This window comes from Canis lupus, chromosome 8, assembly GCF_011100685.1.
Source record: "Canis lupus familiaris isolate Mischka breed German Shepherd chromosome 8, alternate assembly UU_Cfam_GSD_1.0, whole genome shotgun sequence".
Taxonomy (NCBI): domain Eukaryota; kingdom Metazoa; phylum Chordata; class Mammalia; order Carnivora; family Canidae; genus Canis; species Canis lupus.
Window position 1 is genome coordinate 45235372 of NC_049229.1, and position 21903 is coordinate 45257274.

Consider the following 21903-nt stretch of genomic DNA (forward strand, 5'->3'; position numbering starts at 1 on the left):
CTTCTAATGCTATGCTTTTTGGTCAGCGCTATGGTGTTTTCCCATACAGATGTGGAAATATTTCAATACTTTGTGTTGTACAAGTCGTTCACTCATTCAGCAAAGTTTTGTTGAGGGTACGATTTTAAGTTCTAGGCCTTTGTGGATGAATGTAAAGACATGCTTTCCACTGTGAAGGAAGACTGTTCATAAATAAATAAGTAGATGAGGTAATTACTGTGCCTACAGTAATAATGATGGGTACATAGTAGGTGCCCAATAAATGTTTACTAAGTAAATAAATAAGTGAGCAAAGTGATAAAAAGGGAATAAACAGTGAGTGTAGGGTCTCATATAGATAGATGGACAACAGAAGGTATTTCTGAGGAAATGATGTCTAAGCCAGAGGAAGAGCATTTCAGACAAAAGGACAGCATATACAAAGATCTAGGGCGGGAAAGAACTTGACCTCGTTGAGGATACCGAAGATGGCAGTGGAGCTAGAGCATAGTAAGGCTAAAGAGACAGGAGTCCAACATGAAATTGAAGAGAAAGAGACCAATTATGTAGGCCCGCTCTTAGACCATGGTAAGAAATTTGGCTTTTATTCCAATGTTGGGAGACAATTTCCATGTGTATTGTGTTTCCATATTGATTACCTTTGTTCTGGACTGTCGTTTCAGGGGTGATTTGTATAGTCATCAGCCTTGGAGGCTACCCTCCAGAGCAAAGATCAGTCACATTTTACTATCTATATAATAAACACAATGTCTCCTTCTGGGGTAAAGTTCAGGCAGGCATACTGCCCATTATAAAAGATTTGGGTTCATTAAGCTTGGGGTTACTCTCCTGTAACAACCCGCTGCTGTGTGGGTATTACCTGGTGGGAATTGGGACTTAAGGGACTGGCACCAAAAAATGCTGATACTCTGACTACTGCTATTGCTGTGAGTAATGAAGTCCTTTGTCTCTGACCCGAGTGTCTCATGTCCTCAGTGGTATACGTACACCTGGGACAGTCTAACGTACTAGGTTGGAAGTTAGGGTAAAATCGTACATCTTGCATACTTCTTGATGTCTCAGGATATGTAAAGCCAGTGGTAGGTTTTCAGCAGGGGAATAATAATACGCAGTTTAACCTTTTAAGAAGTCAGTTCTAACTACCCTGTGGAAAATGATCATGGCTAGAAGTTAACGAGGAATCTGGGCCAGTTGTCTAGTTGAGAGATAATAGTGGCTTAGACTGGTGTGTTGCCAGTGGATATGGAGAGGAGGGAGTTATTCAGGATGGTCTTCAGGAGGTAGAATTTAGAGGTCTTATAGAATGCATATGGGCTGTGGAAGAAAGTAATAGACAGTCAAAAAAAGGAATAGACCGTGAATCTTAGGTTTTTGCTACAACAAATGGGTAGATAGAAGTGACTTTCAGTTGGAGAAGCATCAAGATTAAGATAATTAGCTTGCAAAAGAACTTATTTCTAACTTTTGTGTTTATTTTTATTTATTTAAAAGATTTTATTTATTTATTCAAGAGAGAGAGAGAGGCAGAGAGAGGCAGAGACACAGGCAGAGAGAGAAGTAGGCTCCATCTATCCTGGGTCTCCAGATCAGACCCTGGGCTGAAGGCGGCACTAAACTGCTTTTGTGTTTAGAAGTGCAGGGAAAGGAAGAATAAGTAGTAGGTTTGTACAACCTGGGATCAAAGGGCCGTTATGTGTACTTTCCAGGGGAAGAATATTTTTCTTTTCTTTTCTTTTTTTTTTTTTTAAGATTTTATTTATTCATGAGAGACGCACACACACAGAGAGAGGCAGAGACAGGCAGAGGGAGAAGCAGGCTCCATGCAGGGAGCCCGATGCGGGACTTGATCCTGGAACCCCAGTATCACGCCCTGAGCTGAAGGCAGGTGCTCAATTGCTGAGCTACCCAGGTGTCCCAAAGAACATTTTTCTTGTGTCTTCATGAGTTGTAAAATCCATTAATGTTTAATGTTTAGAAATTCAAGTCTTGCAGTCCCTTATTAAGTGAATTGTCACATTTACACTAAATTAGATTAGCTTGCGAGGATTTATTTCTTAAATAGCTGTATTGATTTTTACCCCAAATTCATTATCTGGGAGTTTACAAGGAAACTCTTTAATATGTTTCAAGGTTTTCCCCTTTCCAACATTAAAATAAGAATGCATTTTTCATGTTTATTTTTTAGATTCTAAATTTCTTTAATTTTTTAAAAAAGAATTATTTATCTTAGAGAGAGAGAAAGCAGGGGGAGGGGCAGATGGAGAGGGAGAGAAGCAGACTCTCCACTGAGCACGGAGCCTGATTTGGGGCTTGATTTCTTAATACTGAGATCATGACCTGAGCTGAAATCAAGAGTCAGAGGATTAACTGACTGAGCCTCCCGGGTGCCCTGAGAGTGTGAATTTCTTTTAAAGCTGGGCTGTTGTCCCTAAATTCTCAAGGATAATTATTGCTTGTCCTGTGATCATGTAAGCTTAATATAGTAGGATGTAAGAAACAAGTGCCTATGAATTAATTTATTCTTTGTCATTTTCATTTGGAAATACCTCAGGATAACTTCTTGTCTTTCTAATACCGGTTACTGATTTCAGCAGCATCTGATTGCTTTTCATAAAGAAAGTAACTAAAAAGCTTGCAGAGGGGGTGGCCCTGGCCCTGCTTTCTTTTTTATCTAAAGAGATTTATTCTTTTGTGTGCTTCTCATGCGCTTACTGTCTTTACAGGATCATTTTGCATTTCTTAACCTTTATGTATTGTAGACTGTTTTAGGTTACAGCATGAAGTCTGCAATGAGTTTTGAATTAGTTTTGCACCATCTTGCACGTATTCTTTGTTTTCTTTCGTTCTATGGTATTTTCTTTAGTCTGTGGCCTAGGTCTAGATGTTTCCTCTTTGGAAAGAAAAGGAAAGGGAAGATAGAACTTATTAACAGGCTTTTGGGGGAGTTGGGGAGGAGGCTAAACCAAAAATTATTTCTGCTTTAATTTATATTCCACCCCTTGGAAATCAGCAGTGGGAAAACATATTCCACTGTAAAGACAGTCCCCCCCCCCCCCCCCCCCGCCAAAATCAAGAGCACAAAATCATTAGTGCTGATCATGAGACTTTTCTAGGTGGTATGAGTTGTTATTAATCACTAATAGACTCTGGAGATACTTCTACCAGAAATGCAGTTAGAATGCGGTTATTTCTGACTTTCTGAGAAGATAAATATGCTTTTTTCTTTTCTTCCCATGGAGATCCATCTTTTTGACTTTTAACAATTTTAAGCCATGCCTAGGTAGCAGAGTGGGATTTGAACTTTCTGGGATGTGTGGTCTTTCCTTCAGAGAACTATTGTTGCTGTGCCTCAGTATTCCATTAAACAAATTCTTCAAAAAAAAAAAAAAAACCAAAAAAACAAAACAAAACAAAAAAAAACAAATTTGTTAAAAGGGCTCAACATTTGTCACTAATTTCAAATTTCACACACTGTGCATAAGTGATGTATAGTTTCGCCCTATTTAGGCTGTTTGGAACTTCATGAATGAGTTGCTAGTCTTCTCTCTCGTTTCCTGATTTCAAAACAAAGCAGAACTATTAGTAATAAGATTTTACCAGGGCCTTCTGAGGGATTTTATGTATTGACTTACTTGAGCCCGAATGTGTAGCCTATGGAATGTGCTGGAATCCTAAAGAATAATATATTCTATATTCTATATTCTATATATAATATAGAATATATTCCTATATCCTAAAGGATTCTTTATATTGTTCTTGCAGTCTCAGTAGCCCTTGATCCATAGTTCCATCTCTCCTGCCCATCTTCTTCCATTTGAGGTATAGCTGAGGGCACAGTAATTAGAGGATTTGAGTCAGACCTGGTTTGTGCCTGAGCTCCTGCTTGTTGATCTGTGACCCCAGGCAACACACTTAACCTTTCTTGGCTTCAGAGCTTCACTGTAAAATTCAGACTCTGCTGATGACCTCCTCACGGTTTAGTGAGACATAGTTGTATATGTCAAAGAACTTGTGTTTAGGGCTGGTAGGTTCTCACCAAGAACTAGAACACAATCAGTATTTTGAAGTTGTGTGTTCCCCTATGATCTCATCCTTCTGCCTCTGTCTGGATGTGACTACTATCCTGAATTTTAAGCATTCCCTTGCTTTAAAAAAGAATATATTTGTAAACTATATTTTAGCCTTGCCTGTTTGGGTTCTGCAAAAAATGGTATCATATATAGTCTCTAATAATGTTTTTGTCTCTGTGGGCTTCTCCCTTACTGGTCCCTTAAAGAGAGTAGGCTTTTTCTGATACTAGATCAGAGGTTGGGGTAGCATTAGGTGACACGGGGCACTGAGTCCAAGTAGGAAAAGGGATTATTGGGAGCTGGGTTTACTACTATTATAGGGAAGGGAGAGGGGAAAGCTAGAAAGACCCCATGGTTGGGCAGGAATTCAGGCCATCTGCATGAACTCCTGATCTGGAATAGACATAGATATAGAAAGAAAGAAGGAGGTGTGTGTATATGTATGCATGTACTTCTGTTCTCCTGGCTAGGAGCAGCTATAACCCATTTGCAATAAGCACACCCTGATCTTGGTTTCTAAATACCACTTTTCCCCCTTCTAGAATAGTAGGAGTTACTAGACTAGAAATCACTTTTTGGCAGCCATCATAAAATAATTAATATGGCCAAGAATTATCCCTGGACACAAATACTGGGTCAAAGTTCGTTGGTAGGATATTTATATAGTCTGAAAGTATCCTACCACAAAGTACTTAAAAATTACAAAGTAGAAAGAGTAACTTTGCAGTGGAAATCTGACAGAGTCCCCCCTAAAATCAGGTGATAGAAGTTCATGTTACCAGTATGGAAAAAAGATTAACATAGTGTATCACCTGGTAGGATACAACAAGGGGAACTATCTTCCTTGGCATTCCTGCTGAAAATTCGTAACTAGAAACTAATCATAAGAGAGTATTAGACAAACCCAAATTAAGGAACATGCTACAAAATTGGCCTGGTCTTCACAGTTGTCAAGGTCACGAATGTCAAAGAAAGTCAGGAATTCTAGATTGAAATACACTAATGAGATGTGAAAACTAAGTACAGTATGAGATCCTGAATGGATTGGATCCTTTTACTAAAATGGACATTATTGGGATAATTGGAGGGTGTAAGATCTGGTCTGCAGATTAGATGATGGTACTATGTAATTTTGATGATTTTCCTGGCCATAATTGCAGTTTTGTAGAATGCCCTCATTTATAGAAATTACTGTCTAAACTCTGTAGGGGTGATAGGCTATCATGTTGGCTACTTACTCTTAAGTGACTCTGAGAAATAAAGTTATTTGTACGAACTAGTCTTGGGTTGTTTTTTTTTTTTTTTTTTGGTTGATCTGAGATTATTAAGCAAAACAACAAAAAGCCCCTCGTATTAGTTGACTTAGTAGTTAATTGTTGGCTTATCGGACAAATCATTTGTAAGGTTTAAGAGGTTTGCTTTTTCATGTTGTCTTGTCTTGCAGCTGCCCCATAGTGTAGGCTTTATGCCACATCTTGATTTGTCTTTTGGTGTATTGGTTTTAGAGTATTTGCCATTATTTCATGGGGTGCCTGGGTGGCTCCCTCCATTAAGCATCTGACTTTTGATCTAAGCTCAAATCTTGATATCAGAGTTGTTAGTTCAAGCCCCATATTGGGCTCCACATTGGATGTAGAGCCAACTAAAATAGAACAATACAAAACAAAATAAAACAAAAATAAAAATAAAAAAGTATTTACCATCATTTCATTAATATGTTCTTTCCCCTGCTCATTATTTATTGTGACAAACTCCTTTTCATGGAAAGCATGATTTATAGAAATAGGGCCTTTCGTTGTTACAATTTAGTGATAATACTATATTTAATTTTGACTTTGTATGTTTAACTCTTTTATCCTCAATTTGCTGGGGAGCTATTCAAGCTTTCCTTTTTTTTTTTTTAATTTTTTTTTTTTTTTATTTTTTTTATTATTTTTTTTTATTCAAGCTTTCCTTTTCTCTCTCTCTCTCCTGTTCTTTCACCATACTGTATCTACCTTAGCATTGAACATATTTCATTAGGCTTTTAGTATAAGATATTGGGCTGGTTGATTGCTGTTTTAGAATTTAGAGTTTCAGAAAGCATAAACAGGGTAAGGGGAATTGCATAGACAGAGTGGTGAATTCGATGTTATACTAAATCATAAGCTGGGCAGTTACCTAAGTGGTTAGCCCCCAGAGGTTTAGGATGAAGCATATCAGGACCAAGTTGGTCATACTTTAAAAGTTCTAAGGTTTGGGAGGAGGGTCAGGGAAAGGTAGGGGAACTAAGGGAGAAGGTTAATTGTCAGAACAGCCTTCCCTCTCTGAAAACGTGATGTGCGAGTTATCTGTTTGGTAGAAATCTGCCCTTTCTTGTTAGAACAAAGAATTATGGGTTAAAGGCATTGAATGTCCACCCATACTTTTTTTTCTGTGGTGGAACTGAAATCCATCATCGGACTTGTTTTCCTTAGGTAGGGTGGAGGACAAATTTCTCTTTAGCAGCTACACTAATTTTAATATTTTTCAGAATGATCAAGGAAAAAAGCTTTTAAAAACCCAGAGTGGTAGTTACATTGCACTTAGTATACACCCACACATGCAGGCTTTTCTTCAGCATTTTGTTATTTTTTTTCTTGCTGCTTTTACAGTGTAGGTGGCCTTCTCTGGATTGCTTTTGACAGGAAATTGAGCAACCTTTCTTTTTTGGAACAGAATATATTTTACTGGTGAGAGGAAAAAAAATAAAGTGTTTATGTTTTGAAATTTGATTATGAATTTTTATTTGAAGACTGATTTTAAGTCTAGGAAAATGAGGTTGGGTTAAGTAGATTTCACATTGTGTGTTAATATTTCTGAGCCTCCCTAGTAATTTTTAGGCCTTCCCTTCTTTCTTCCTTTTTTATAGAAAAAAAGGAAGGCCTGGAAATTATTTTGCTTAATAAAAAAAAAAGTACTCTGCTTTGTTCTCTTAGCCGCTTGCTGATGGGTATTAAGAAGTCATCTTTGACCAGCTCATTAGTTTTTTGGCTTTTGTTTGAGGCTGCCTTCCCCAGTGGTCTTCTATCTATAGTGGAGGAGTGATGGGCTCTACACTGGTTTCACAGGCATCTTGAATCTAGAATGGGTATTAGCCCTTCCTTTGGACAAGAACATTATTCAGTAAAGCTTCCTAATGATTCGGTTTTTGTAGAGGTTCCCGGAGCACGGGTAGGGGGCTCCAGATGGGAGGGCTGCCTCTGACACAGATCCAGCCTACCCTGCCAGCCCCCCCACTGATCCTTGGGGATGCGAATGCCAGTCTGCCCGCCGCACACCCAGGTGCTCACTGCCTGGGTGATTGTGGTTGAGTACGATTTACATAGTTCCTTTCTACACTGGGGACTCAGAGAAAGAAATCAGTCTATAATTAAAATATAAACTCACATGCTACATCGAGGAAATGTCCAGTCAGAATGGACTAATTCTGATGGAATCTTCCTAAGTGTATTCATGTAGCATATCCTTTCATTTGGTTTAAACTTTGCATGTTTGTTCATGAATCTAGCCAGATTACTGGTGCATGTCAGCTGTCAGATATGTCTTCGTTATGTAATTAGTTAGTTACAGCTCATTAATTAAGCTCGACAAAACAAAGCATGTGTTTTGAGTGTTACAGGTGTCCTTACTTATTTTCTTAGGCTGTGGATGCAGCCTAAGGAAATAAGTTGACTAAGTGTATTGGTCAATCATGTAGAAACTGCAGGGTTTAGTATGTGGGAAACTTGACTTCATAGGTTTCTTTTCCCCATAGTGCCCCCCTGCTCTTTGCACCATGTGATTGCAGTAGGGGAGGAAAGACCTGCCACAAGGTTTTGCCAGGGTCTGTTTTGCTGTCTGCATAAAGTCATGGTAGGCTCCGTTTGAACATTGAAAGTGGATTTTGAAGTACCTAGCTGCATATTTGGCTTAATCAGTGATGGGAGTCCTACTATCTAGGGTGAGAAGCCGGGAAGAGGAACTTCACCCCTCTTGGCCTTCCCAGGAATGGGGAATATCTGTGAGGGAAACTAAGCCCTGGTTCTTTTCACTCTTCTTAGTTTCCATTTTATATGTCTGGGAACAAAGTTGTGGGGCTAAGTTAACATAGTTGTAGTCTGACACAGCATTTCACCTCAGTGAACGTTAAAAAATTAGTTTCTTGGAAGGCTCTTAAGGGCATGTGTACTTTGATTATTTTAATATTTTTAGAATGGATACATGTACTGTATATTATTAATATGGAGCATGGTCATATTCCTTTAAGTAATGATAAGCTTACCAGTCACAGGAAATGTTACTGTCTCTAGTGGGAGCTTATAGCCTATCTGAAAGGACCAGTTGAGAATTGTAAAATTTCTAAGTGATCAGAATAGCTGTTTGCTTTGGAACAGGGTTTCTCAACCTTACTGCTGTGACCTTTGGGGCTGGATTATTCTTTGTAGTGAGGGGCTGTCCCGTGCAGTAGGATGGGGTTAGCAGCATCCCTGGCTTCTACCCATTAAATGCTGGCAGCATACCTCTTCCCCATGTTGAGACAACCAAAAATATTTCCAGACATTGCAAGATATCTCCTGGTGTTCTCACCCCCTGTTGAGAACCACTGGTTCGGAACAGTGGTTCCCCTGGGCACGGACAGGCTGACTACATCAGCATCACCTTGTTGGTGCACTTCGTACACATTCGAGTTCCTGAGTTTCTCCAGACTTCCTGAATGGATGATACGGGCTGCAGCCCTGGATCAGCAACCTGCCTAGAGACTGAATAACTGGGTTTAGGAATTTGTTGTTTAAGTGGGAGTGGCTGTTGGTTGGCTTACGTTTAAATATGTGTTGAACTACACATAAAGAGATGACCAGTGAAGGAGAGTTTTAGAGGTAGAGTAAGTATATCCTCTCACAGTTATGATTTGGTTTGTAGCAGTGATCTTTCCCCCCTTAATATTGTGAGGGACAATTGTATGTTTTTCAGAATTCGAAAATAACCTTATTATGCTAAAGTTGATAATTATTTTAATCCAGGTGTTGAGAGAATACCTCAAGTTGGACTCAAAAGCAGGATTCATTACTAACTCTGACGTGGAAGAAGGTGAGTTGGTGAAGTAGTCACAAAGTCCTGTGGGGGAAGGGAGTGCCACTTGGCTGCTGATGCTTAGGAGGCCTGCTCCTTGTAGGGATATGCAGATTTGTCACACGTGGACCCTGTGTTTGTTCCTCACTGGTTTTTCCTCCTTCATTGTTTTTGCTGCTGAAAGGCAGAAATGGAATTGGGGAGGAAAGGAAACTCCTGTGCAGTTTGTACTCGTTGATTTCTGAATTCAGCATTGTCATCTTTACAGATAAAATAGTTCAGGTTTTTTTTTTTCTGGCTACTTAAATTAACAATAAGAAGGTTTTTATTACCTACTAATGTTCCTGTTGCACAGTAAATCCGTTCCAAAAAGTCTTCTATGTGTTTCTTAAAATTTGATGGATGTTGACGCCTTAGCCCATGCTAACCGTGTTGCATTAGGGTGTGATTTCGAATGTCAGGCTTATCCTGAAAAAGTGAGAGATGGTTGGATGATCTGCCTGACATTTATCATGTGGGTGTCACCCCTGGTCTCAGAGTGGTTCCCCTTGGTTATTACTCCCAGGTACGAACCCAGGCCCACTTTAGGCCTGTTGTAATGTTTCAATGCACATTTTCATCAGTTGTAAAAGGGTATGTACTCTTACTGAGAAAAACAACAGTGTCATTCAGATTGAGAGAGACATTTCCACAAGCTACAAATGGTGTAATAAGTTAAACTCTTAAATTCAGATAAAATAAGTGTCTTGGGGATGTGTAGGTTTCTTTGGTTTTGCTGAAGCAAAGACTTGGGGATTTTTCTTACTTGTTACTTCTTTGGAAGCAGAAGCAAATTGCCTAAGGAGTTGGCTCTTCTGGAGCACTACAGCCTACAAAGGATGGTCAAGGTTATCTGAGCATCTCCTGTAGTAAACCTTTGTGCAGAGCCTAAGGCTTCTTTTCCAAAGCCTGCTGAGTAATTGGAGCAGTGCTTTCAAAGTGGCTGGCTGTCTCCAACCTTCCTTGCATTTCAGTAAGAGGAACTGAAGAATGATGATCTCTGATGATGTTTTTAAAGTGCATTAGGACACTTTACTGGTAACATTTATTTGATCAAACTCAGCATTGTTCTTTAATAAAGTGAAATCTAGGAAGGATTTTTAAGTCTCCGTAATCTGTAGCCATTTGAAAAGCCCAAGTCTTTATTAGCAACAAATTAAAAACCTGTCTTTGAGAATGTAGCATCTGTGGAACCATCAAGAATTGCTTAGTGGTGCAGCAAGCAGCCTATAGACATGCCCCATGACTGTAGCTCGGGTGTTTTGTGGAGGAAGAGAAATCAGTGGCTGGCATTCAGTGCCCTCTGGTCTTCACTTTAGTCTTGGAAGTTGTTTTTCAAGATAGACTTTTTCCCCTCCAGAGTGCCTGTATACAATGGAAACATGTACCTTCTATGCAGTCCCTGTGTGCCTTACGGTATTTTAAACACTCTTAGGTAAGGATCAGGCTCCTAGTATGGCCGTTGTTAGCAGAAGCTGTAAGTTCTGGGATTACTGTGAGGCTAAGCTTGCTTAGCTTTGGTATTGTAGCAGCTACACCGTGTCTTTTGAATTTTGTTCAGCCTTATAACCTGAACCTGGGGCACTTAAAGCATTCTGTTTAAGCGATTAAAACACTGTTTAATAGCGGTAATATCTGACGGTGCTAGGTAGGTCTATCTGTCCGGTCAGGTGGGAGATTCTTCTCGTAAGCATTCTTACTAGCTCAGGTCTGCTCAAACAGACAAGGGAGGCTTCAATTGGGCCATTTTCCAGACCTCTTGGTGGCATAACTCTTTCTTGGCCTTCTAAATGTGCACTTCCTTTCTAAAGACTCTATCTCCACTTTAGAGATATCTGAATCAATTCCCTTCTTCAGAAGGAAACAAAAATCCAAAAAACCAAACCAAACCAAATGCACCCACCAAAATGAACCAAACCAAATGCACCCACCCAAATGAACCAAACCTTGTATTTTCTAGGCAGTCATATGTGGATTTTATTAAATCCATCATTCTTAAACATTTTTATTTATTTTTTGAGTAACATTATTCAAGAATACAGAAAGCATACTTTTCCTTCCCTTAAAAAGAATTGTATTGCTATTTTCTTTCTAAATCCTCAGCGAAAAACAGAGTGCTGTTAATTGATAATAATCTCTCACTAAATTATTTGCTTTCACACATTGAAACATTTGAATAATTTTTCCCAAGTATTGTATTTTTGCTTTGGATTTTCCCTTGTATAGATAGTTATGTGCTGGTAGGTGAGATGTTGTTTAAATTTTTCTCTTACTTCAGTCTGATTATTGCATCCCATTCTTCTGCTTTTAATGGGAGAGTAGTTGAAGAAATTTTAAAAAGCTGTGCACTTATTTCTTTTCCTGAAAATAAAATTTAAAAAGAATAACTCGTCACATTTATATGTAAATGCATGTAAATACATGATATGCAAAGTAAAGACATACTTCTTACTGTTTTCACGGGAAGTCCCGGTCATTTAGTAAATATAAAAGGAAAAGAAAAAGAACACATGTTCGTGCATTCTCCTAGACTTTTCTTGGTATTGTATCAGGTAGTAGCAAGAAATCCAATAATCATAGTGCCTTACATCAGCCATCCACACAGTAGAATGACCATAGCAGATTCAGAGGTCAGCTGAAAAATGGAACCTCCTCCCTGGCTGTCCAGCCTCATGTCCAGTGATGTACCTCATCTCTTTCTTCTGCCTATAACCCTAACAAATCATGTCTTCCTTAAAACTGAAGGGAACGGATTCCTCGTTAAAGGTAGTCCAGTGACAGACAACAGGTTAATTAATAAAGGACTTTGAATATAGTAACTTTTAGAAGGGATGAAGTCAGATGCTTCCCTCGAGCACACTTGTGAGGTTCTTTGGGTCAGCCTACCTTGAAGTTTCCCAGTGGCACTGAGAGTACAAAAGGAAGACAGCTTTTTAGGATATAAATAGTGGATGGAATTTTATTAACTAAATGCTAACTATAATATAATATGAAAATACTAAAATTTTATAGTAGCGAAGGGATGCTTGCAGAGTTTTTCCTTTCATCTTTGGCCACGAGTAATGGGAATGGGGCTCGGCATGCCTTGTGGTCACTACAGAATTATTTCACTCTTCTTATTTATTATTCAGAGCCTTCTTTTTTGTTCTTAAAAAAGAAGATTCTGTGAAATCCTTTGGCCTAGCAGACATTTTTACCAGCCTATAGAACTGTGGCATCACTCCTTCACATTGACTGATAATATCATGCTCCTTTTCTCTGGAGTAGGGACAACTTACTCTCACTGAAGTTTTACCCCTTATGTTCTTCAAAACACAACTGGCCCACATCAAATAAAGAGTTGCCTCTTTTAAACTCATTCTTATGACAAACAGAACAAATGCTAATAGGAATTGATTTAGGTTGTCTTTGGAAGAGTGCTTTATTTCTTAGTACCTGGTTCTTATTTTGGTCCTGGGTTTGTATGGCTATGATCTTGTATACTAATACCATGTTACCTAGTCAGTTCCTCAAACTATTTGTTTTCTAGTTGACTGTCTAATAAATGTAAAATGTGCTAATAGGAGTGGATTTGAGCAAATGTCTAAAGAAGAAAGAAAGAGAAGCAAGGACATGAACATTGAATGGATGTGAATGGACATCCGGGTAGGAATGGTGCAGATCTGCCACTGCTTGCCTTAAAAAGTTGGGTCGGTGAAGGAATTTTGAAGACTTGGCTTCTGGGAACAGATCCCAGAGTGGATCTAGACATGAAACTTGTGGGGAGCTCGCCTCTGCTAGTTCTTCACAATATACCTTTTCTCAAAGGGTTTAGGAGACTGTTTGTGGTAGGAGTTTTATTTTACAACCTAGGCTTTATTTTCATGTTTGTCAATACTTGAGCGTATTTCATATAAAAAGTTGTAAATATCTTCACGAGCATTTGAATGGCTTTCATCAAAACCATGTGTTCAAAATTAAGGCCATGGTAGGTGAAGTCTTCCATTTAGGGAAGTGCAGTATGCCATGTTTTGGGGGTTTTGCTGCACCCAGGAGATGCCTTTATTGTACCTTTTTGGAAATGATTTTTAATCAAGAGAATATAGAGGTGAATGCCCTAGGCTTGAGGAAAGCTATTGCTCCTATCTGCACAAAACATGCCAAGGCCCCTAATGAGTAGATGATAAAAAAAGACATGGGAAAGGTGTGGACATGTTCCCTTTCCACATGGCACCAGCCTCTTCAGAGGTAAGGATGTTCCCTGAACCATTGTTTGTCTCAGCTTATGGTTGGCTCTGTGTTCTTGCCATGATGGTGTCCTTAATAAAAATGCACTCATGCACTGCTATTCTAGGTGAGTCTTCAGTAGGTTAAGTAATGAAATGGTTGCTGAAGAACTAATGGACTTTGATTTTTTTTTTCCCTCCTCAGAGAGTAAAATTTTTTTTTAAGTCTATAACTTAATTCAGTAACTGGCCTTTTTCTGCCACTGACTGTTTTTCCCCCCAGTGAGTTGGAATACAAATGGCTTGAGAAATTGATAAGGTAACATTTGCTGGGTATTGTTCTATATATAGGGACCTCTGGGTATGTCTTAGCCTTAAAGCTTTTGTAGTTACAAGAAGTAAGATATTCTATTTCAGTAGCCATTTGTCTCCCCTCTGGATTTATTAGTGGAGAAGTTAATTCAATTAAGTAAACAACTTAATGTATATAGAGAGTTTTTTTTTTGGTTGATGTTGACCAGGCTAGAAGTACTAAAAAACCAAATGCTTCTTGTAATCAAGTTGTTTTTCTAGAGGAGAAGATAAGACATAATTAAAATTTGCAAAAAAAAAAAATAAATAAAAAAATAAAATAAAATAAAATTTGCCATTACAAATGACCAAATGTAATACGGCCTTTTGTGGAAATACAAGTACAATGCATTGAAGTGTCTATAGAGGGAGAAGTAAATCTATGGAGATGGTGTCATTGGAACTGAGCATTTAAAGATCCATCCATCCATTCTCTAAAAGGATAACATTTGTTTCTTTAGGTAACCGAAGTAATTCTTACTTATTGTATAGAATCTGGATGTTCCTAAAAGGTGCACAGATAAAAATAAATATCACCCAGTTCATACCAGGTCACTCAGTCCCCATCACTCAGAGGTAACTATCCCTGTTAACATTTTTGCTTTTTATTTGTGAAAAATTTTAGACATACACTGAAGTAGAAAGAAGCGCACAGTGAGGCCCCACATCCTCCACATCTAGTTTTAATTATAGACATTATGTCATGCTTGTTCATTCATCTTCTTTTTTTTTTTTTTAATTTCAAAGCACTACTTAGATATTATATCATTTTACCTGTAAATATTTCAGTGAATATTTTTTAACAGATAGTGACTTTAAAAAAGTCACAATATCTTTACTCTTAACAAAATTAACAATTATTCTTTAATATTACTTACTAGCCAGTCCTGTAATCCCCAGTTCATGTTCAGTGTCTTCCATTCTCTCAAAAATTTGATTTCACAGTTAGTTTGTTAGACCCAGGATCCAAGCAGGTTAAATCCTGGCATTCGTCTCTTTTAAGTCTTTCTTGATCTAACATTTCCTTTCCCTTTCTCATGTAATTTATTGTAGAAGAAACCAGGTCATTTGTTGTTTAGGACTGCTAATATTTTAATAGTGTTCTTTTAGGTTTGTTCTACCTAAAAGTGTATATTTTATTTATTTATTTTTTTAAAGATTTTTAAAAATTTATTTATCAGAGACAGAGAGAGAGACAGAGAGACGGGTAGGGGCAGAGGGAGAAGCAGGCTCCATTCAGGAAGCCTGACGTGGGACTCGATCCTGGGTCTCCAGGATCACACCCTGGGCTGAAGGCGGTGCTAAACCCGTAAGCCACCGGGGCTGCCCACCATGTGTATATTTTATTTTATTTTTTAATTTTTCCAAAGATAGATAGATAGATAGATAGATTTATTTATTTATTTATTTATTTATTTATTTATTTATTTATTTATTTATTTATTTATTTATGATAGAGAGAGAGAGAGGCAGTGACACAGGAGGAAGGAAAAGCAGGCTCCATGCCAGGAGCCTGATGTGGGACTCAATCCTGGGACTCCAGGATGGTGCCCTGGGCCAAAGGCAGGCACCAAACTGCTGAGCCACCCAGGGATCACACCTTGTGTAGATTTTAAAAGCAAAATTGAAATCCTGTGCATGCTGTTTTAGAAGCTGTTTTTATACTTAGTGATATAAGGAGGACATTTTCCTGTTATTTACCCTTCCACAATTTTCTTTTTTTTAAGATTTTATTTACTTAGCTTGAACAGGAGGGAGGGAGAGGGAGAAGTAGACTCCCTGCTGAGCATGGAGCCTGATGCGGGACTCCATCCCAGAACCCTGAGATCATAACTTGAGCCAAAGGCTGATGCTTAACCAACTCTGATGACGAGAGTCATTCAGGTGCCTTTAGAATTTATTTTCTGTTAAGTCATGGCATTACAGTAACTAAAAATGAGAAAGATGCATTTGGTTATATTTAAAGTATATCTTACTTACGTTAGTGATCGGTATTATAACATCAAATTGCTCATTCCTTCCCTTCCTCCCTCCCTTTTCTAGTTCTTCCTTCCCTTCCTCCTTTTCCTCCCCCACCCCTATTTAAAAGATTTTATTTATTCATGAGAGATACACAGAGGCAGAGACATAGGCAGAGGGTGAAGCAGGCTCCCTGCAGGGAGCCTGATGTGGTACTTGATCCTGGGGCCCTGGGATCATGACCTGAGCCAAAGGCAGATGCTCAACTACTGAGCCATGCAGGTTTTCTTCCCCACCCAGCAGCTACCTGTTATGGTATAACTATAGCTATATAGTTATAGTTAGCTATAACATTGGTGATGAGTTCCCGGAATCCAGAGTGCGTTTTATGTTCCATGAGCCATGTGAATAAAGGGTTGTGTAAAACCCAGGCTTATGGTATGCTGACAGTGTTGAAAATAGAGGAGTTTGAGGGTGTCCATCCAGCCCAGATTTTCTGGAGAGTCCATGAAAAGAAGGGGACCCTCATTATTGTTATTGTAAGATGACCTTTATGAAAAAAGTTAAGTTTGCATTCTTACAAAGTGTAGGCCACTAGTGGGAAATCATTCCTAAGTAGTTAAAAGGGACCATGCCTGTTTTAGTTGAGATGTTAATGTAATGTTTTTATTTTAAAACATTTATTTATTTATTTTAGAGAGAGAGAGAGGGAGGAAGAGAAGGGAGAGAATCTCAAGCAGACTCTCTGCTTAGCCTGGTGCAGAGCTTGATCTCAGGACCCTGAGATCGTGACCTGAGCTGAAATCAAGAGTCAGACACTTAACTAACTGAGCCACCCAGGCACCCCTTTTTCATCTTATTCTTTAATCCAAAGTCACCTAATAACCCTGTAAAGTCCTTGTCAGATGTTTTTAAGTTAATTTTACTAAGAGTAATAAATGAGTCTGCTTATAAGGTTTTCTCTGTACCACCCCCTTCCCGTTTCCGTATAGCTCTCCAGAGCTAAGTACTTTGTTGATGTGGGGTTTATATTTTCATTTCTAATGTGAAGATTTGGTATTTTTTTGTTTCAAAACTTCATATAATTGGTATTGTATTGAATATCAGTAACTTCTTGTCATTCAGTTACATGCTTTGGAGATCTCTCTTCATATAAACCTAGTTCATCTTTTTCAATAGCTGCCTATTCTGTAGACTCATCAGGGGAATATAGCATGGTTTTTCTGCCATTCTCCTGATGCTGAATTCCTAGGTAGTTTTCAGTATTCCTGGTTACAAATCAGACTGCAGAAAATAGCCTTGTCCTTGGCTGTGTGCATGTGGGCATAGGTTTCTCTCTGCGGTTGTCAGGCCAGGGGATATTGTAATAGATACTCTCAAATTGTTCTACCAGAATGACTCCCATTAGAAGAGGGAGTTTATCTAGAGAAAGGTTCTCAAATTCCACATATTTATCTAGAGAAATGGGACAGCACAGGAGCTAAATCTAAGAACTAACTTACGGTTTACAAATAAGTAGACCTTATTAACTTTTAATATTTGACTTTGAAATTTCTTTTTTTAAATTATTACTATTTTTTAAGTAGGCTCCATGCCCAGCATGGAGCCCAGTGTGGGGCCTAAACTCATGACCTTGAGATCAAGACCTGAACTGAGATCAAGAGTTGGACACTTAATGGACTGAGCCACCCTAGCGCCCTGAAGTTTTCTTTTTTAAGACTAGTTTTATTTATTGGGCTAGATTTTGCTACCAGATGTGAATTTATTTCTATGTAAAGATTTCTGCAATTAAATGATTAACAAGTGAATTATTACAATGGCTACTGTGCTCTCACATGAAAATAACACTTAGTTTTAGAATCTGTGTACTGGGGCGGAGCTGGGTGTGGGGATTGTATTAAGTGTCTGCGGTCTGCAAGGCCTTCTCAGTGAACCGCTAATCTGTGTTCTAATGGCTGAGGAATGTTTTGTGTCTCCGGCATCACCCCTGCCACATTATGGACACCACAGGCAGAGGGAATACATAATTAGATGAGGGCCTCCTCCAGGGGAGGGGTAGGCACGCTGCCTTGTCCTTAGGTTTCCTGTAAAGAACATTCTTCACAGTAAAGAATGTTTCCTTTGCATGGTTGTATGGCATGTCAGGGAAGACAGGCACAGTTCTTCATTCCTTCAATGTTGTAAGAAAAGAAGGTAATAATTGTTTTATCAGTTGATCATGTTCAGGAGCTCTGGATTTTGAAGTTGTCAGTCTTAAAATGCGACTTCTTTCTCCTGCAGTAGTATTCCTTTTAATTTCCAAAACCCTTTACATGAGGCCTGATGGAGCTTCTGAGCCTTGCACTTTGCATCTGTCAGATGGGGCTCATGAGCCACGGGCCTCACACCGCTGCAGGGATGCCAGGTGCCTCTGGGGTGTGCCTGGTAGGGAGTAGGCTCCCAGCTGCCTGGGCCAGAGAAGCCTTGTGGCCCCACCTTCTCCTGTAACAGATGAGGAGACAGACAGAGCTGGTTTCTCCCCCTTTGGTTTGTCCTAATGACTAAGATAACCTTTGCCACACACACATCAGGTCACCGTGCGGCTCTGCCTCTTGAGCAACCAGAGGGGCAGCTTTTACGCACAGCTTCTTTTTGCTTGGAATTCCCCTTTCTCCTCACCACCTGTCAGTCACCTTTCCCTCCTTTGAAATACGTTCAAGTTCATTTCCTCAGGAAGGCATTGCTGGCTTATCCTACAGGTGGATATCATTTCATATCCTCACCCACTCAAGTATATCTTTCCCTGTGGAAATCTGAACTTACTTGTATGTTTCTTGGGAAAATTCTTCTCTGTTCCTAAATTATTTATAAACAACCTTACACCATAAAATGCTGATTGTTCAGGGAAAAAGAACTATAGAAGAAAACCATACTTATTAGTGGCACAATGTTATTTCTATGTATTGAAAGGGAAAATGTCACATAGAGGTGAAGTCTCTGTGTTAGTTCCTAATCCCCTTTCAAGCCAGTAGGTCAAGGTTGAGGCTTATGTTAAATAAATTAGAAAAAAAAAAAAAAAACAAAACCCAGCAACTATCTACTGACAGTTCATGTATCTTTGCATGTGGATATATGTCCGCAACTTTCCCTAACATTCTCTTTTTTCCGTGCTACGAAAAGTGGTGAGCAAAATAAAAATATCAAGTAGCAGTATACACTCTTAAAGATAACTCACAGAAGTTATATGTAGACTAACTAGTACATGAAAGATCTACGAAAGCCAAGTTTGAAGCTTATGTAATCCTAAACATGAATGAACAATTGAGTGGATGTTTCACTTACAGCATACACAATTTAATTTCAACACAGAATTCAGTAAATCTTTCCTTATTCACTTGAGAACACATATGTATGCCTTCAGTTTGTAAACAAATGTTTTTTTTTTTTGTTTTTTGTTTTTTGTTTTGTGTTGGGTCACTCCGGAAATAGGAAGGAAACATTACAGGTGGCTCCTTCCCCAGTATATACAGGCAAATGCCTGTATTGATGGTGTGTTTGTATGAAAGGACTCCAAGGTCTTCGTTTATATTCGGGATGTAAGGAAAAGAGACGTAATCAACTTTTAGACCTAGAAGGAGCCTTAGCTACTCTGTGTTTTATAGATGGAAAATGAGTATTCACAGAGATCAGAAGTTTTGCCCAAGTTATATTACTTCATGGTGTTGGTCCTAGGCTCAGATGTGAGTTTGTGGAGATGGATGGTGCTCTGGGGAGAAACTCAGTAGTATTTCTTTGCCCATTCAGGGACCTCTGTATTCTATGGGACCTATGTTATCTATCTTTTGCATTTTGAATATTTAGAAAATTAGGTATTGATGGGACTTGAGGCTAGAATTTCTTCTTCAGACATTCTTAAGCATGCTACCTACAAGTTTTTTCCTGAGGAGGCATCATAGAAAACCAAAAATTAGAGTTTTATCATTGTCTTAAATTGCAAAATAAGTAATTTTCCTTGAAAAGTATTTTTTTTTTAAGATTTTATTTATTCATGAAAGACACAAAGAGAGAGAGAGAGAGAAGAACAGACACAGGCAGAGGGAGAAGCAGGCTCCATGCAGGGAGCCCGATGTGGGACTCGATCCCGGGTCTCCAGGATCACATCCTGGGCTGAAGGCAGTGCCAAACCACTGAGCCACCTGGGCTGCCCGAAAAGTATTTTAAGTAAAACATTTTTGAAAATGTAAGGGAGCATCAGAGTTTCACCTTTTCAAGAGTTGATTTGAATTTTCCCTAACTTTACTCCAGAGACTGTCTTATTTGTCCTTCTATTCCCTACAGCTCCCGGCACAGAGCTGTATTTGCCTCTGTTTTCCTACCCCCATCTTTGGTGAAAATTACTTACTTTTCTTTTCTCTTCTGTGTCATTGTGAACTAAGGACCAAAGGAAACCCCTAGAAGGATTGTTTGGCTGTTTGAAATACAAAATTTCTTACTAATCAAAACTTAGGTTACTGACCCAGAACATAGGAATTTTGACTTTCATTTGTTGAACCTTTACCACATGGCAAATATTCTCCAGATTCTTTAAGTACAGAGATGAGTTGTCATGGCCCCTATGTTGGGGACCAAAAATCTGGTAGGTGAAGCAGGTGGGTATTTAGGTGCAATAATTGGAGTATTAGAAGTGTTGAAGCCATGTATCTACTCTTGATGTTTCTCATTAGCAGTATATAGAAGGACATGAATACCATGGATGATAATAAATTTAATCACAAAATTGCTTTTTTTAAATTAAGCTTTGTCTTAATAGCTAATACATTCCTATAGAGTAAAATCTAGTGAACCTAAATGGTATAGATTTTATTCAGATTTCATGAGTATTTCTACTAATGCCCTTTTTCCAGGATCCAGTCTAGAAATGTCATATTGCATTTAGTATATATGCATTTTAAAGTTTATTTTTACACAAATTGCAGTATATACCACACTATGTTTTCATTCTGTTCCATTCCAGTTTATGGTTGTACTTTATTATCCAATTTCTTATTGATGGACTTTAAGTTGTTTCTAATCTTTCAATTTTGTTAACAATGCCTCGGTGGCTGTCTTTGAACTTGAGTGTGTTCAGATTTATATAGAAGCAATTCCAGATTCAAGTATATGTATCTTCCTGTCTGGGATAAATATTACCAAACTGCCCTCCATAGGCGTTGAACAAGTTTACACTCCCATCACCAATGTATACCTTTCTCCTTCCTCCTGCAAGTAGTGTGTGATTAAACCTTTTAATCTTTGCCAATTTCATAACTGAAAAAGGGAATCTTTTTGTCATTTTCCTTTGCATTTCTCATTATAAATGAGCTTATACGTACTGTTGTGTTTTAAGAGCAATTTCTCTTCCTGTGAATTGACTTTTGTGATCCTTTGTCCATTTATCTGAGATAAGCTCTTTGTATAAAAAGAGAAATTATCCCACTGGGTGTGTATTTTGTCATTTATGTTAACTTGAAATGTATACATTTATTATGTTTGGATAATCAAATTTATGTTTTACTTTATGGAATTTGGGTTTCATGTCCTTCTTAAAAAGGTCTTATGCTCTCTCCAGGAGTGTGAAAAATGTCTCCTGCTTTCTTTTCATATATATATATTTTTTAATGTTTAAATTGTTTTGACCAATTTGAAATTTTTTTTGGTGTGAATTGGTATCCCATTCTCTTTTCCATGTGGCTGTATAGTTGTGCCAAAACCATAATAGAGTAATTTATTTTTTTCTTCATGGATTTAAATGTCACATTTTATCTTTTAGCAATACGCTCTCCAAAGCATTTTTAGAATTTTTATTTTATCTTTTGGTTTGATGGTCTATTCATGAACCAATTTCACGCCTTTAAAATTATTATGTATTTATAACATGTTTAACTAGGCAAGTATTAAACCTTGGTCTCTTTTATTATTATTCTTTTTTGTAATTACTCTCATTATTTTTGCTGATTTATTTTTCTGTATGAACTTGACACTCAGATTCTGAATTTCCAAAAGAATATCCTGTTAATCTTAGTGGGATTGTGATATATTTCCGTATTAATTTAGATTTTTTTTTGTTAAAGCATTGATCTTCTGGGAATTTGCTTTGTATGGCTCAAATATTTCTCATCTGTGTTTTTTTTTAAATATAAAAATATTTGATTTTAAAGAGATTTATCACTGGCAATATAAAGGGCAGTCTT

At 38.1% G+C, this 21903-nt stretch overlaps 1 protein-coding gene across 17 annotated transcripts in view; it reads left to right on the top strand.

Annotated features, from left to right (window-relative positions):
• The window catches only part of SIPA1L1 (signal induced proliferation associated 1 like 1), a 375245-nt gene that overhangs the window by 72483 nt on the left and 280859 nt on the right, over positions 1-21903 (top strand). For 10 of the 17 annotated variants that reach the window (XM_038545124.1, XM_038545132.1, XM_038545122.1 and 7 more), the window contains one exon: positions 9092-9158. The exons of 5 other annotated variants lie outside the window; for them this stretch is intronic. The gene's annotated coding sequence lies outside the window, so the exon portion shown is untranslated. Of the gene's footprint in view, positions 1-8896; positions 8953-9091; positions 9159-21903 lie in introns of those variants that run through there. 2 more of the 17 variants (XM_038545127.1, XM_038545129.1) reach the window with 2 other exon arrangements.